Below are 14,129 nucleotides of genomic sequence, written 5' to 3' on the forward strand. Positions count from 1 at the left end.
CCGATTATCTTTGTTTAAAAAAGTTTGCATGGTCAGAATTAGCGACCACAAATAACATACATTATAAAAACGCTGCAATTTTGAAACCACTCTATCACCCCCTTAATGGTCGAACTTGGATCTTGAGTAAATAAAAAAAAGTCTGATTTTCGATGGAATATAGACGCTGTATCGTCAGAATTAGGGACCACAAACATTATAATGCTTCAACTTTCAACCCCCTGTTTCACCCCTTAAAAGGCCGAATTTCGATTTTTGTCACTCTTGAAAAAAGTCTTATTTTGGGCCAAATATAAAGACTACATAGTCAAAACTGGGGGCCACAGATATCGTAATACTGCCCTGAATGCAATGTGCGCTATGTCATTTTAATGTAACATCATGACTTTTGACAACTTTTCATTATAATGCTGTAGATTCGGATCATTAAAATACTGCAAAAAACTGCAAACTATACAATTTAAATACTGTGCCATTCATTTTACATTTTGACTCTAACTGTAACATCTATATGAAGTAAAAAATTGATTATAAAAGTCTTCAGTTGCTCATTTATGGATAGATTTGAAATTGCTGTCTTCGAAGCTCAATGCGCAGATACATTGAACCGCAGCAGATACCTGCGAACTCTGAAATTTCTGTGGATAAATATATATGCGACGGATCACCTCTTATCTTTGATTATGGTAATATGTAAGGTAAATGCAAGTTTTTAAGTGTTCCTTTTCAAATAGTATTGAAGCTTGTATGACTGATATACAGCGAATACTTCCAAACTTTGATATTTCTGTGTTGCAGAATGTGTGCCAATCATTCAAATCATTTATTCCAACCGTATCATGTAATCTATAAAATTCATCGCAAAAGTCTTCCGCTTTTCTAGATACTTCAATTTTCCTTTTTCTACTCCATTGTGAGTTTTCGAATTTCTAAATTAATTTTTGAATTGTCCTGAAATGGTTTTCCTCCAAAACCAATGCAGGTACCTTAAACGTCTTTGAATTCTGTTGCTTTGTTGAATTAAGTTCGCTTAGTTTTTTTTGCTGCTTTGAGTTATGGCATAATAAATGTTGGAAGTTTTCGGGTACTTTTTTTCAGCAACTATCAAACTGTGGATAATTGGACCTCACCGGCCAGTTGCAAACTTTGGAAATATATTTCATTGAGGGCACGTTTTGGATGAAATGAAATCTCTAGATTCAGAATACAAAAGCGACATTTAAAGTGGGCAAATCTGTTGGATTTTTCGTGTCTCGAATTTGATCTATCTTTCATTTGAATTTTGAAGAAAAGGGATAAATAAAATCTGTTCTATTAAGGAAATCTTTACATCAGTTCTTCCTTGGTATGAAGACTTGGAAAAAATCGCCAAAGGCCAAGGACAGACAGGTGAGGAAATATTTTGAGTACAATTTTGATGAAAAATAGATCTTTTGTCGCGGAAACCAACGTTATAAGCCGAAAATCATATTACAGCCCACGAGACGCATTTCTTCACTTTCTGGGGTTCCTATTACACAAAACATATTTGAAGATAAGGGAAAAAATCACCAACGTGGAAGAACAAACCAGTGCCGAAATATTTCCAGTACAATTTTGACGAAAAATAGGTCCTTTTTCGTGGAAACCAACGTTATAAGCCGAAAATCATATCTCGGCCCCCAACCCGCTTTCTACCATTCTCTTGAGTTCCCAATAAGCATAGCAAATTAGAGTAGAAGAAAAAAAATAGCCCAACTCCATGGACAGACCTGTGAGGGAATATTTTCTGTACAATGTTGACAAGAAATTTGTTGTTTTTCGTGGAAACCAACGTTATAGGCCGAAAATCATACCTCGGCCCGCAACACACTTTTCTCCATGCTCTTGGGTTCCGAATAGACGAAACATATTACAGTACAAGGAAAAAAATCGCCAAAGTCCAAAAACAGACCTGTGACGAAATATTTCCAGTACAATTTTAACGAAAAATAGATCTTATTTCGTGGAAACCAACGTTATAAGCCGAAAACCATATTATGGCCTACAACACGCATTTCATCATGCTCTTGGATTCCCAATAGACAAAACATATTAGAAGACAAGGAGAAAAATCACCAAAGTCCAAGACCAAACCAGTGCCGAAATATTTTCAGTACAATTTTGAAGAAAAAACCAACATTATAAACCGAAATTCATTTCTCGGGCCTCATCCCGGATTCGTCCATGCTGTTGAGTTCCTAATAGGCATAACATATTAGAGTATAAGGTAAAAAATCTCCAAAGTTCAAGGGCAGACTTGTGACGGAATATTTTCACTACAATTTTTACGAAAAATTGGTCTTTTATGGTGGAAACCAACTTTATAAGCCGAACATCATACCTAGGGAAAATAAGATTATGAAAAGTACATTGATGGTCCCTTATTTGCTGATAATTTCATGAAAAAGATTATCCCATAAAAAATGTTCGTATGAGAATGGAATCAATAAAAATGTACTAAACAAATAATTCATAGAAATTTATACTAAAATCCTATAACCATCATAACATAAAGGAGGAACTTTTGAGAAAAAAGGCGTGATATCAAACCATAAACTTCCCCTAGGGAAAAAAACGTTGGGACAAGTACATTGATGGTCTCTTGTTTCTGGATGGCATAGAAAAAAGATTTAGAACCAGGAAAAAAATTCTATAAAAATAATAAACGAAAAATTGAAAAGTTCAAAAAAATTCAACAAAAATAAAAAACAATCGAAAAAATTCTGTAAAGAAAAATAAAAAAAATTTCAAAAAAATTCATAAATATTGAAGACATTGAAAAATGTACTATCCAAGTTACATGCAGTATAAAAATGTATGATATCAATTGGAGGCCAAGTTTTTATTGATAATTTGGAATATTTATCCAACAAATTGAAAACTTTAATGAAATTCATGATAATTATTTTCACGAAAAAAGTTAATGGAAAAAAAGTCATAACGGAAGTTACGTGCAGTACTAAAATGTATTATATCAATTCGAGGTCAAGTATTTATAAGTTATTCGAAATATAATCTCCGGCGACAAATGAGCGTTGAGAATCCTTGTCGGGCTCACAACATTTTATCAAAATTACTAAAAAATTAATGGAAATAAAATCATTAAAAATTCACATGAAAGTCATTCGTTACTTCAACAAGATACACACTGTAAAGAATCGATTCCCCTCCGACTTTCAGGATCCCCTGGTATTATTCACAACATTCAACTTCGATTGGATCGGTACAAATTATGTTCAAATACGTCTTAAACGTACTTGTCCGGCCCATCACTTTTTATTCAAATTGCTCATTCGAAAAAAATCAGGGCTGTTCTATAATGACAAATATAATAAAATGGATAAAAATAAAAATAATATCCAAAATAAAATCCAAGTAATTTGAACTTGATTGTTCGCAAGTTCGTATAGCAATATCCACTTCTCATTTTCTTCAGTGAACACATACTATTCGGTAAGAACCAATGAAAATGAGAAATAATCAGGCGCATTACTAGAAATTTTCGAACCTACTCAGCCATGCAATGTTTTTTTATCTATAGTCACGTACACATTTTGATAAATATCACTAGTCGAGTACGACACGTGGATTCCTGGAATTTGTAGAAAAATGATTTTGTTGTGAATTATGACTCCATATAATATAAATAGATTAATCAACTTCATCTTTCATTTTCGTTTCATTTTGACAAGAGCGATTCGAAGGAAAATTATTTTCTCGGGAATTACTGTTCCTTAATATTAACACATGCATTAACTTCGTTTTTGATTTGTTTTCGAATGAGCAATTTGAATAAAAAGTGATGGGCCGGACAAGTACGTTTAAGACGTATTTGAACATAATTTGTACCGATCCAATCGAAGTTGAATGTTGTGAATAATACCAGGGGATCCTGAAAGTCGGAGGGGAATCGATTCTTTAAAGTGTGTATCTTGTTGAAGTAACGAATGACTTTCATGTGAATTTTTATTGATTTTATTTCCATTAATTTTTTAGTAATTTTGATAAAACTTTGTGAGCCCGACAAGGATTCTCAACGCTCATTTGTCGCCGGAGATTATATTTCGAATAGATGATAAATACTTGATCTCGAATTGATATAATACATTTTAGTACTGGACGTAACTTCCGTTATGACTTTTTTTTCATTAACTTTTTTCGTGAAAATAATTATCATGAATTTCATTAAAGTTTCCAATTTGTTGGATAAATATTCCAAATTATCAATAAAAACTTGGCCTCCAATTGATATCATACATTTTTATACTACATGTAACTTGGATAGTACATTTTTCAATGTCTTCAATAATTAGGAATTTTTTTGAAATTTTTTTATTTTTCTTTACAGATTTTTTTCGATTTTATACTTAATCGCATCGAAAACTGAGCAACTGTACACTTATTGTAATGAATGTTTTCACCAATAATTCCACATTTGCAGTTTGCAGAATAGGAATACTCAACATACACGTCATTTCATAAGTATTGTTGTCAATATTTGTGTTTGCCTACCGCATTCCGAAGATTCAACTTTTCATATTATCAGCAAAAAAAGCATCCAAAGACTTTTTGGAACAAGTTTCAAAATTCATTACTCGACAGACCAGGTGGAAAAAGAATAACTACACTTATATCAAGACCAGAAACTGTTTTGAGAATCTGTTGTACAAAATGTGCGATTGATGATCATAATTGGAAACCTCTTGAATCACGTTACCACAATCAGCATGAAGAAATAGTAGAAAATTATAGGACACATATTAGGCAACCAATTAATAATATGCATCGATCCGCTGCAAACCGATGGAGTCAAAACAAGGATCGGAAAGAGCAGAGCCATAGTTAAAAAGAAAAAAGACAACGCAATTGAAAGAGAACAGAAATCAAAATTTTTTCATGTATCTGTGCATTAGTTTCTGAAGACAGTAAATTCAGATCTATTGAGAAATAAGTAGGTGAAGACTTTAGTAATGAATATCTTCGTTAATATATTCCAGTCGGAACCAAAAAGTTAAAAGATTGGCATACCTGCTATTTCTCAGAAATACCAAAGTTCATAGGTACTTGCTACCTACCAGTTATACAGACTTTGGTGCTATAGGGAAAAACACTTCAAAATTACTTGAACCACATTTTTGAAACTTATTATGACACATTTAAGAAAAAAAAGTGACAGATACGATGCATGTTGAAGCAAGCAAAATGCTGTAATTTTGTATGTCTCCATGGTTATCCGCAGACAAAATATTTAATCACATCCAAAAATGATCAGGTGTAGACTTACAGACCTGAATTTTTCAACCCACAATGCCAATCGCAAACATGGTTTGGAAATATTCAATATACATGTCGCTTCATCACTCTGTCGAACTTTAGAGGTGTTCATTGCATTTCGAAGATATCAATTTTGAGGTCATGAAAATTAAGCACCCAATGACTTATTCAAATAAATTTCCAAATTTATCATGTAACAACTCAAGTGAATATATCTATGCATTTACATGGCCCAATCATGAAGGCTTTTTATTATAAATATTTCAAATTATCTTGTTGAAATCAATATAAAGAAATAGAAATACGAATATCTCTCGTATTGTCTGAAGAACGAATTTGGAGAAATTGGTAAGACAATACACTGTAAACTAAGGAGGTGGAAAAAAGGGACCGGTGAACACAGCCAAACTAAATGAAAGAAATTATGACAACAATACATTGAATTACTCGGCCAAAGTTTTTTAAAATTTATTTGAATTCGTTTACACACAAACATCCACCTCTTTCTTTAATGTAATTACACAACATAGAATTTCTGTTTGGAAAGAACGTTTTAGAGGTTATAATGAACGAACGTTTTTTTTTTCATTGTTATTATTATTATTATTCAACACTAATTAGTCACGTCATTAATAATATCGATTCCTTCCACTTTTCAATAACCACTTTTATTTTTCTACACTCTGCACGCAACAGCACTCCGGCGGTCACAACCTCAATCGTCAACATGACGCGAAATCTCGCAAATTTGCTATCTATGTATATATTACGATATCGAAGTAGAACAGATAATTCTTAATTTTCACGACACACATTATTCACGTTTTCACTTCTCAACATTTTACTCACTCTCAGTACACTGCAGCTGTATGAGATCAATTAATCCACTTTTGAGGTTTTATTTATTAAAGATATTATTGTCGTGAATTGGGCTCGAAACTTATTGAAACTTCTTTTATGAAAAAAATAAAATTGATTATATCCACTGCTATTTCCAATAATGTTTTATTTATTTAAACGAAATTTGCAAATCTTGCACCGTTGATCCACGGGGCTACGATCGCAATCACTTTATAATAACATAACGAACGATAACAGACGGTATACAAGAAAACATTGAGGACTATCAGAAACTTTCTCATCGGCGATTGGTCGAGACGGATAGATTCTCACCGGTGATTGGTTATGATGGGCATCAAGAAGCCCTTGTATGTATCGGTCTGATCCCATATACGGATACGTCAGCTGCGTAAATGTGCTGGTACTTTTTGCATAATCTTGAGCCCGTGCAAAGTTTTTCTCAGCAATTACGCCACCGATCATGCTGATTTTGGGCGCAATCGAAAGAGAATTTCTTAATTAGCTGAAAGTTCAATTTTCAAATTGCGACATAACTCCTGAGCTTCGCAATTCAAGAAAATGACATGTCGATTTTACCCCCACCACATCGAATCGTTTTATTCAGAGATAGTATAGTCTCGGCGAGAGCCTCGGGCCAGCAGACGACAGGGCTGTCAATGTACTTGTCCCGAGACTCTGCCGAGTCTCTTGATGATATCAATCAAAGGACAAGTAATTTATGAGTAACTCCAAATTTCAACATTATGGAATTGTTCTAAGAAGCTTTTAAATCCAAAAAAATCACTTGCAAGCTAGCCACTTCTTACTCTATGGTGGCAGAGACTTATAAGAAAATCAATTCTATTCAGACTTTTAGGATCCTCTGGTATTATTCACAAAATTCGACGTCGATTGGATCGATACAAATTATGTTTAAATATGTGTTAAAAGTACTTGTCCGGCCCATCATTTTCCGTTTAAATTGTTTATCCTAATAAAAATCAGGGCTTGTCTAGAACTGATAAGTCACAAGTATTCATGCCGAGGGAATTGAGAGAATTATCTTCAAGTAATTGTTATTTAATTGCACTAATTTAATAAAAAACGGAAACAAATTGTTTGGCAATATGCAAGGGATATTATTGTGCATCGATAAATGAAAAAAATTGTACATAATATATATGTTCTAGCTTCCAAAATAACTCTCCAGTTAATATTCAATACCGGCAATTTTAACTTCCCACTTATTCTTCCAGCGAACTCATTCCATTCGGAATAAGAACTAACTTACACTATTATTCAGAATATTGAATTAATAATGAATCGCACTTCAACAAATTTTTAACCAGATTCTGCCGTACAATTTCGTTTTTTTATGATTGATTTTTTATTGAATGAATAGTGATGGGCCGGACAAGTACTTTTAACACATATTTAAACATAATTTGTATCGATCCAATCGACGTCGAATTTTGTGAATAATACCAGAGGATCCTGAAAGTCTGAATAGAATCGATCTTCTTATAAGTCTCTGCCACCCATAGAGTAAGAAATGACTAGCTTGCAAGTGATTTTTTTGGATTTAAAAGCTTCTTAGAACAATTCCATAATGTTGAAATTTGGAGTTACTCATAAATTACTTGTCCTTCGATTGATATCATAAATTTTAGTGCTGCACGTAACTCAAATGGCAACTTTTTTCATTTCATTAAAAAATACTTGGCCTCAAATTGATATATTAAATTTTAATGCTGCACGTATATTAGATGGATTTTTTTTCAATTGATTTAGCTTTTCGAATCAAATAAAAAGAATGAGGCATCGGTTTTTAAGTTTTTTTTTATGGATGGAATTATCAGCAAACACGACACCATCAATGTACTTGTCCCAACCTTTTTTTCCCCAGGGGAAGTTTATGGTTTGATATCACGTCTTTTTTTCTGGAAAGTTCCTTATTTACATTTTGATGACTATATAATTTTAATTTAAATTTCTATGAATTATTTACGATTTACTGCTTATAACGTTGGTTTCCACGAAAAAAGACCTATTTTTCGTCAAAATTGTACTGTAAATATTTCGTCACGGATCTATCCTTGGACTTTGGCGATTTTTTTCTTTGTACTCTAATTAGTTTTGTCAATTAGGAACCCAAGAGCATAGTGGAAAGCGGGTTGGAGGCCGAGATATGATTTTGGCTTGTAACATCTGATTCGTCAAAAAAAGACTGATACCGCACAATCAGTATACTCGTGAAGAATATTATGCACAAATGCTGTAGGATTGTAATATATTTGATATTTTCTTACGGTTCGAAATCATTTTCGTTGTGTGATTTAAGAAGTTTTGTTTACATTTTTTGTGGTATAATGCGAAAACGGGCGACCGTCAATGTAGTTGTCCAATTTTTTTTTCTCCGACAGAGGATTTTTACGGCTTGATATCAAATCTTTTTTCTGTGGTATAGTTCTAAACGACAAAAAATATTCTTAAATAAGATTTTCTAAAGTTCTCCAATGATTCTATTGTGATATTTAAAAATAATTTCTCCAATTATTTTCTTCAAGTTTTGTACAATTTATAACAGTTTGATATTCTTCGAATGTTTGAAGTGATACCCTCAATTTTTCAACCATTTCGAACGGTGTCCATAATTTTGTGGGATGAAAATCATTTTCCATAAGGTTTTTCAATATTTTGTATCATTGTGGAATTTTCCCCCGTCATTTATAAATTTTGTTTTTAATAGTTTTGATGAAATCATTGTCAATAAAGAAAATATGAAGATTTTTCAATGAAACGAATTTTTCGATTGATTTTCCTTAAAATTTGACAGAAGGAGAAAGAAAAAAATGTATATAATGTTCACCAAGTCCACCAGAATTCGCAATTTTCACATATGTCTATTGAATTCTAATGCTAGCAATTTTTGTTTCATTAAAAAACGTGTTTCCAAGGACTATTTAAAGCAATCTTTTCCATTCGTATTATCATACGCAGAAATAGAAAGTTGACGGACCCACGTCGATGCACAAAATTTTCAAACGCTGCATGTAGCCACCAAGGTTCAACCGGTCAAAAGATAAACTATGAAGTGCGTCAAGACCAATAGAATTGCTTATTTATTAATATGTCCATTGCATTTTCAAAACATAACTCCTTATGCCATTCATAAACAGGCCATTGTTGAATTTTTGTAACATTCATCATAATTTTTTATTATTGATTATTATTTATAATCCATATCCAAATACTATATTTCATGCATAATTTTAATTATTTGTAGATATCCATATTCCATAATCAAAAATAGGAAGTACTAATATCTGGCATGCATGTCAATACACAGAATTTTCCAAGTTTGCAAGTATCCGCTGCTATTTATTCATCTAAATTTTGATACAGAAAGAAAAAATTACCACCGATTCATAAAATTTATTATGCCAAAACTAAAAGGAAAAAAGTCAGTACACTTAAAAGTGAACAGAACTCATAATTGTTTCATGTATCTTCGTTCATATATTACAGTTGGAACCAAAAAATGAAAAGATTGGCACATCTACCGCAGTAGAGTAGCTAGGAGAGACCTAACCCATGGGATCTCAGGGGGGAGCGGGGACGGGGGAGTACGGGGACTGCGGGGCAGGGTCCAGAGTGGAGGGGGAACTCGGGGGGTGCATGGAGGGGATGAGGTTGCGTCACAAAGTGAGTAGAAGGGATGGAGGGCGTGAGAGAGGGAGTGAGATGCTAAAATTTATGGGTTGCGTCACAAGGTGAGTATAAGGGATGGTCAAGTGGAGGGGCGTGAGAGAGGGAGTGAGATGCTGAAATTTATAACTTTTAGCGAAAGTTTTTGAATAGTGTTTTTTTCACATGAACTTTCACACGGTTTTTTTCAAAGCGAAATTTTATGGAATGGGTATTGAGGAAGCCGTTTATGTCTTCAGCCCTAAGGGACAATAGCGGCAACCTGTGCGTTAGTAATAAAGTATGAGATTTATGACCTCCGAAACGAAATATTTTTTTCAGTCGTTGCAAGATGAGCATGACGTTTCCTAATTAAATGTAAGTCTTTGATGGAAAAAAAAACCGCGGAAACTTTCATGTTGAACTACCACCTGCATCCCCACGATTGATTTATTGTTCCCAAAAATGTCCTCAGGAATTTTTCTTCAAAACTTTAGAAAACTTATTTGATCATTATCGATAATTAAGACTTCACGCAGGTATGGCATAGTTTATGAAGCACCGGCAATACCTGTATTCACGTGATTGACCCATTGTTTCCGAAAAAAAAGATGTCCCATAGGTTTCTTAAGGTTGGTTCAAAGACGCGAAGCCGATTCGTGGGGGGGTGTTACGAGACGTTCAAGGAATGAAGATCTCTTTGAGTTCGGGCCGACTTTTTTCTTCACGCTATCATTGACAGGATAGAACACGTGCAAAAAAAACTTTCATGTTGAACTACCACCTGCATCCCCACGATTGATTTATTGTTCCCAAAAATGTCCTCAGGAATTTTTCTTCAAAACTTTAGAAAACTTATTTGATCATTATCGATAATTAAGACTTCACGCAGGTATGGCATAGTTTATGAAGCACCGGCAATACCTGTATTCACGTGATTGACCCATTGTTTCCGAAAAAAAAAGATGTCCCATAGGTTTCTTAAGGATGGTTCAAAGACGCGAAGCCGATTCGTAGGGGCTGTTACGAGACGTCCAAGGAATGAAGATCTCTTTGAGTTCGGGCCAACTTTTTTTCTTCACGCTATAATTGACAGGATAGAACACGTGCAAGTACCATTTTTCTCATGATTGACCAACTTTCGTCCAAACACATCGACGCTCATGTTGGGAATGTTGATGAAAGCAAGCCATCACATGTTAATAAATGATTTCAGCTTCACGCAACTCCTCGATAATCGATATAATTTCATTCGAATGTGATGAATTTCCAGCAGCTTGCGATGCGAGCAATAAGCGAAGACGATCTACCAGCTCATTTGGATCATCCCAATGAACATAGTCGACAGAGGTATGCTTTCGTGCTACCTTATACTGAGGCAGAGTACCACCTTTCTTATCGTTGCTACCGAGCATTTGGGATATATAATTTTTAAATTTACTATTTTTATCCTGACGTACCGCACCCGTGCGTTTATAAAATTTTTTATGAGCATTCGTTGTGATGATAATTTTCTGATATTTCTCCAAGTCATTTGGTGTTAGATATTTGAGTTCGGGCTCTTTTTTAAACAACAGTTCCACCAAGCCAATACTTTTGGGATACTTTTCATCTCCAACCACTATATGATCGAGTTTGAAATGAATTGGTGAATCACCAATCATTAATCTGTTTTGAGCGAGATTTCGTACTCCATACACGCCATCTAATCTTGTTTTGTTATTACTACGCAGTAAGCCCAGATATTCACGTATCAAATTATCAACATCTCCAGATGATTCCAAGTTATCATCGTCCTCATCATCATCATTATTATCTTCATGAATATCATTATCACTATTTTTAGTTAAGGGTACACCGACATTCTCATCAGTAATTGCATCATGCCAAATATCATCTTTGAAAGAAATATCTTGCTTCATGCTATTTTCTCCAAAATTTGGAGACTCTTCCTCCTTCTCCTCCTCCTCCTCCTCCTTTTTAATATTTACACGTTCATTCTTAATTTTAGGTTTTTTCGTATATGAAACTAGTTCTTCTAATGGTTCAACAATCGGTTTAAACACATCTTGCATTTTCTGCTGAGCACTATCACGTCCACTTTTCAACATTCGATGTTTTCGTCTGATTGCATCACTCGCCTTGGCAAGTTCACTCAATACAGCCGTCTCCTTTAAAAGTTCTTTGCGCTTCATGTTGACACGAGTAAGTCAGACTTTAGACTGTCTTGTAAAATCCAGGGGAACAATTATTTATCATCATCATCATCATCGACAGTGAGGAAAGAATCAAATCCCCTTCTATATCTTCCAGCATTCAACTCACTGTCCTTGTCAATCGTGATGAATCCATACTTGTCCGATTTCCAACACTTGACACACATTTTTTTGAAACTTGCATAAGTCATATCCGTATTGACATGATCATTATATACATGCTTGAGGTTCATATCATCTTGTTTGAATAGCACTATAAAATTTGCATTGTCTCTCACGAGATGTTTCGGAATACGAGTATACGTCTGACAGAGATAAAAACTATCCACAATCTCGTGTCTTCCCATGGAAAAAAATGCTCTCACGTTGTCCTGTTTCTCACACGCTATATCGTCAAAGATGAATATGGAGTTTGGGCGAGCTTCACTAGGTGCCACAACTTGTTCATGCTCGTTAAATTGAAAAAATTCCACTCCTTCCACAGGTTTAAGCATTTGCTCGAGCAATCGGTATTTAGGCTGCTTCAAAGATTTCGAGTATAGATATATATTCTCAAATCTCAAACCATTTGGATGTATTAGGAGCGTGAGTAAGGCATTCGTTTTTCCACAATTCGAGGGGCCACAAAATACGGCTCGAATGCTGTTAGGTAGTAAGTTTCCATGACGCTTCTTCACACTACCCGCTCCAACAATAAATTCATCGAAATTTATTATGGGGAGTTGACCGCTCGAAACTTGTTTCTTCGACTTCATCTCGCATGCGACTGATTGAAAAAATCATATAAATGCAACTTTATAATGTTGGAATAGTCAGTCGAGTTGTAACCACTGCAGAGTGATGATTGTACATGATAAACCTGGTAAAGGTTTGGTAAACAGTATAATCAACAATCTCCCCGTGGAACTACATCTACCGGGCTATCAATATTGTGGACCTGGTACGAAATTGATCAAACGTCTTGCTCGTGGTGATCCTGGTATAAACGCGCTGGACGCTGCTTGTAAAGAACACGATATCGCATATTCGAAAAATCGTGAAAACTTGGAAGCCCGACATCTGGCGGATAAAATTTTGGCTGAACAAGCCTGGCAACGTGTAACCTCGAAAGACGCAAGTCTTGGTGAAAGAGCAAGTGCTTGGGCTGTGACGAACATTATGAAGGCGAAAAAGAAATTTGGTCTAGGCATGAAGCGAGCTGGGAAAAAAACAAAACCGCGAAAGACTGTTTGTTTGAAAAAGATCATCGCTGCTGCAAGAAAAGGAATGATACGTAGTGAGGATCCTCGTAAAGTAATAATGTCGGCATTGAAAGGTGCGCGTGCCAGTGTTAAAGGCGTTAAAGTACGCACACCTCGGGTTCTACCTGTACCTCGCAAAATCGGAGGTTTATTGCCCTTCCTCGTACCCATCTTTGCCGGCCTTAGCGCCGTTGGTGCACTGTCTGGTGGAAGTGCTGCAATAGTCAAAGCTGTAAATGCTGCTCAAGCGGCTAAAAAGGAATTGGAGGAAAGTAAACGTCACAACCGAACACTCGAGGCCATCGCTTTGGGTAAAGGTTTACATCTGAAACCATACAAACAGGGTTTGGGTCTTTACCTCGGGACAAAAAACGTATAATCACGCTACCACATCAACCACTCACCGACATCGATCTGCTAAAGTATGCGAGAGCCATGAACATTCGTAACTTTCGTGGGGTTTTCATGCGTGACACGTTGCCTGAAAATGGACCACTCAAACAAGAATCGGCAATCGTGAATTTGGATGAAAATGTGGGCCCTGGGACACACTGGGTTGCATATAAAAAGAATGGTCAACGAGTCACATACTTTGACAGCTTCGGTAATCTCCCACCTCCACCCGAACTCATGAGATACTTCAATGTTGGTAGCGTGAAATACAATTATAAAAAGTATCAGGAATACGATACAATAATATGCGGGCATTTATGCTTGAAATTTTTGTGTGGACAACTAAATCGACGAGACAATTATGCACTATATAAATGAGGACTATGGAGCTGCGTGTTTAGTTCTAAATCTGCGAGCATCATGGATGATAGTTTGACGATCACTATTACTGGATCAT

The sequence above is a fragment of the Venturia canescens genome, chromosome 5, assembly GCF_019457755.1.
Source record: "Venturia canescens isolate UGA chromosome 5, ASM1945775v1, whole genome shotgun sequence".
Classification (NCBI taxonomy): Eukaryota; Metazoa; Arthropoda; class Insecta; order Hymenoptera; family Ichneumonidae; genus Venturia; species Venturia canescens.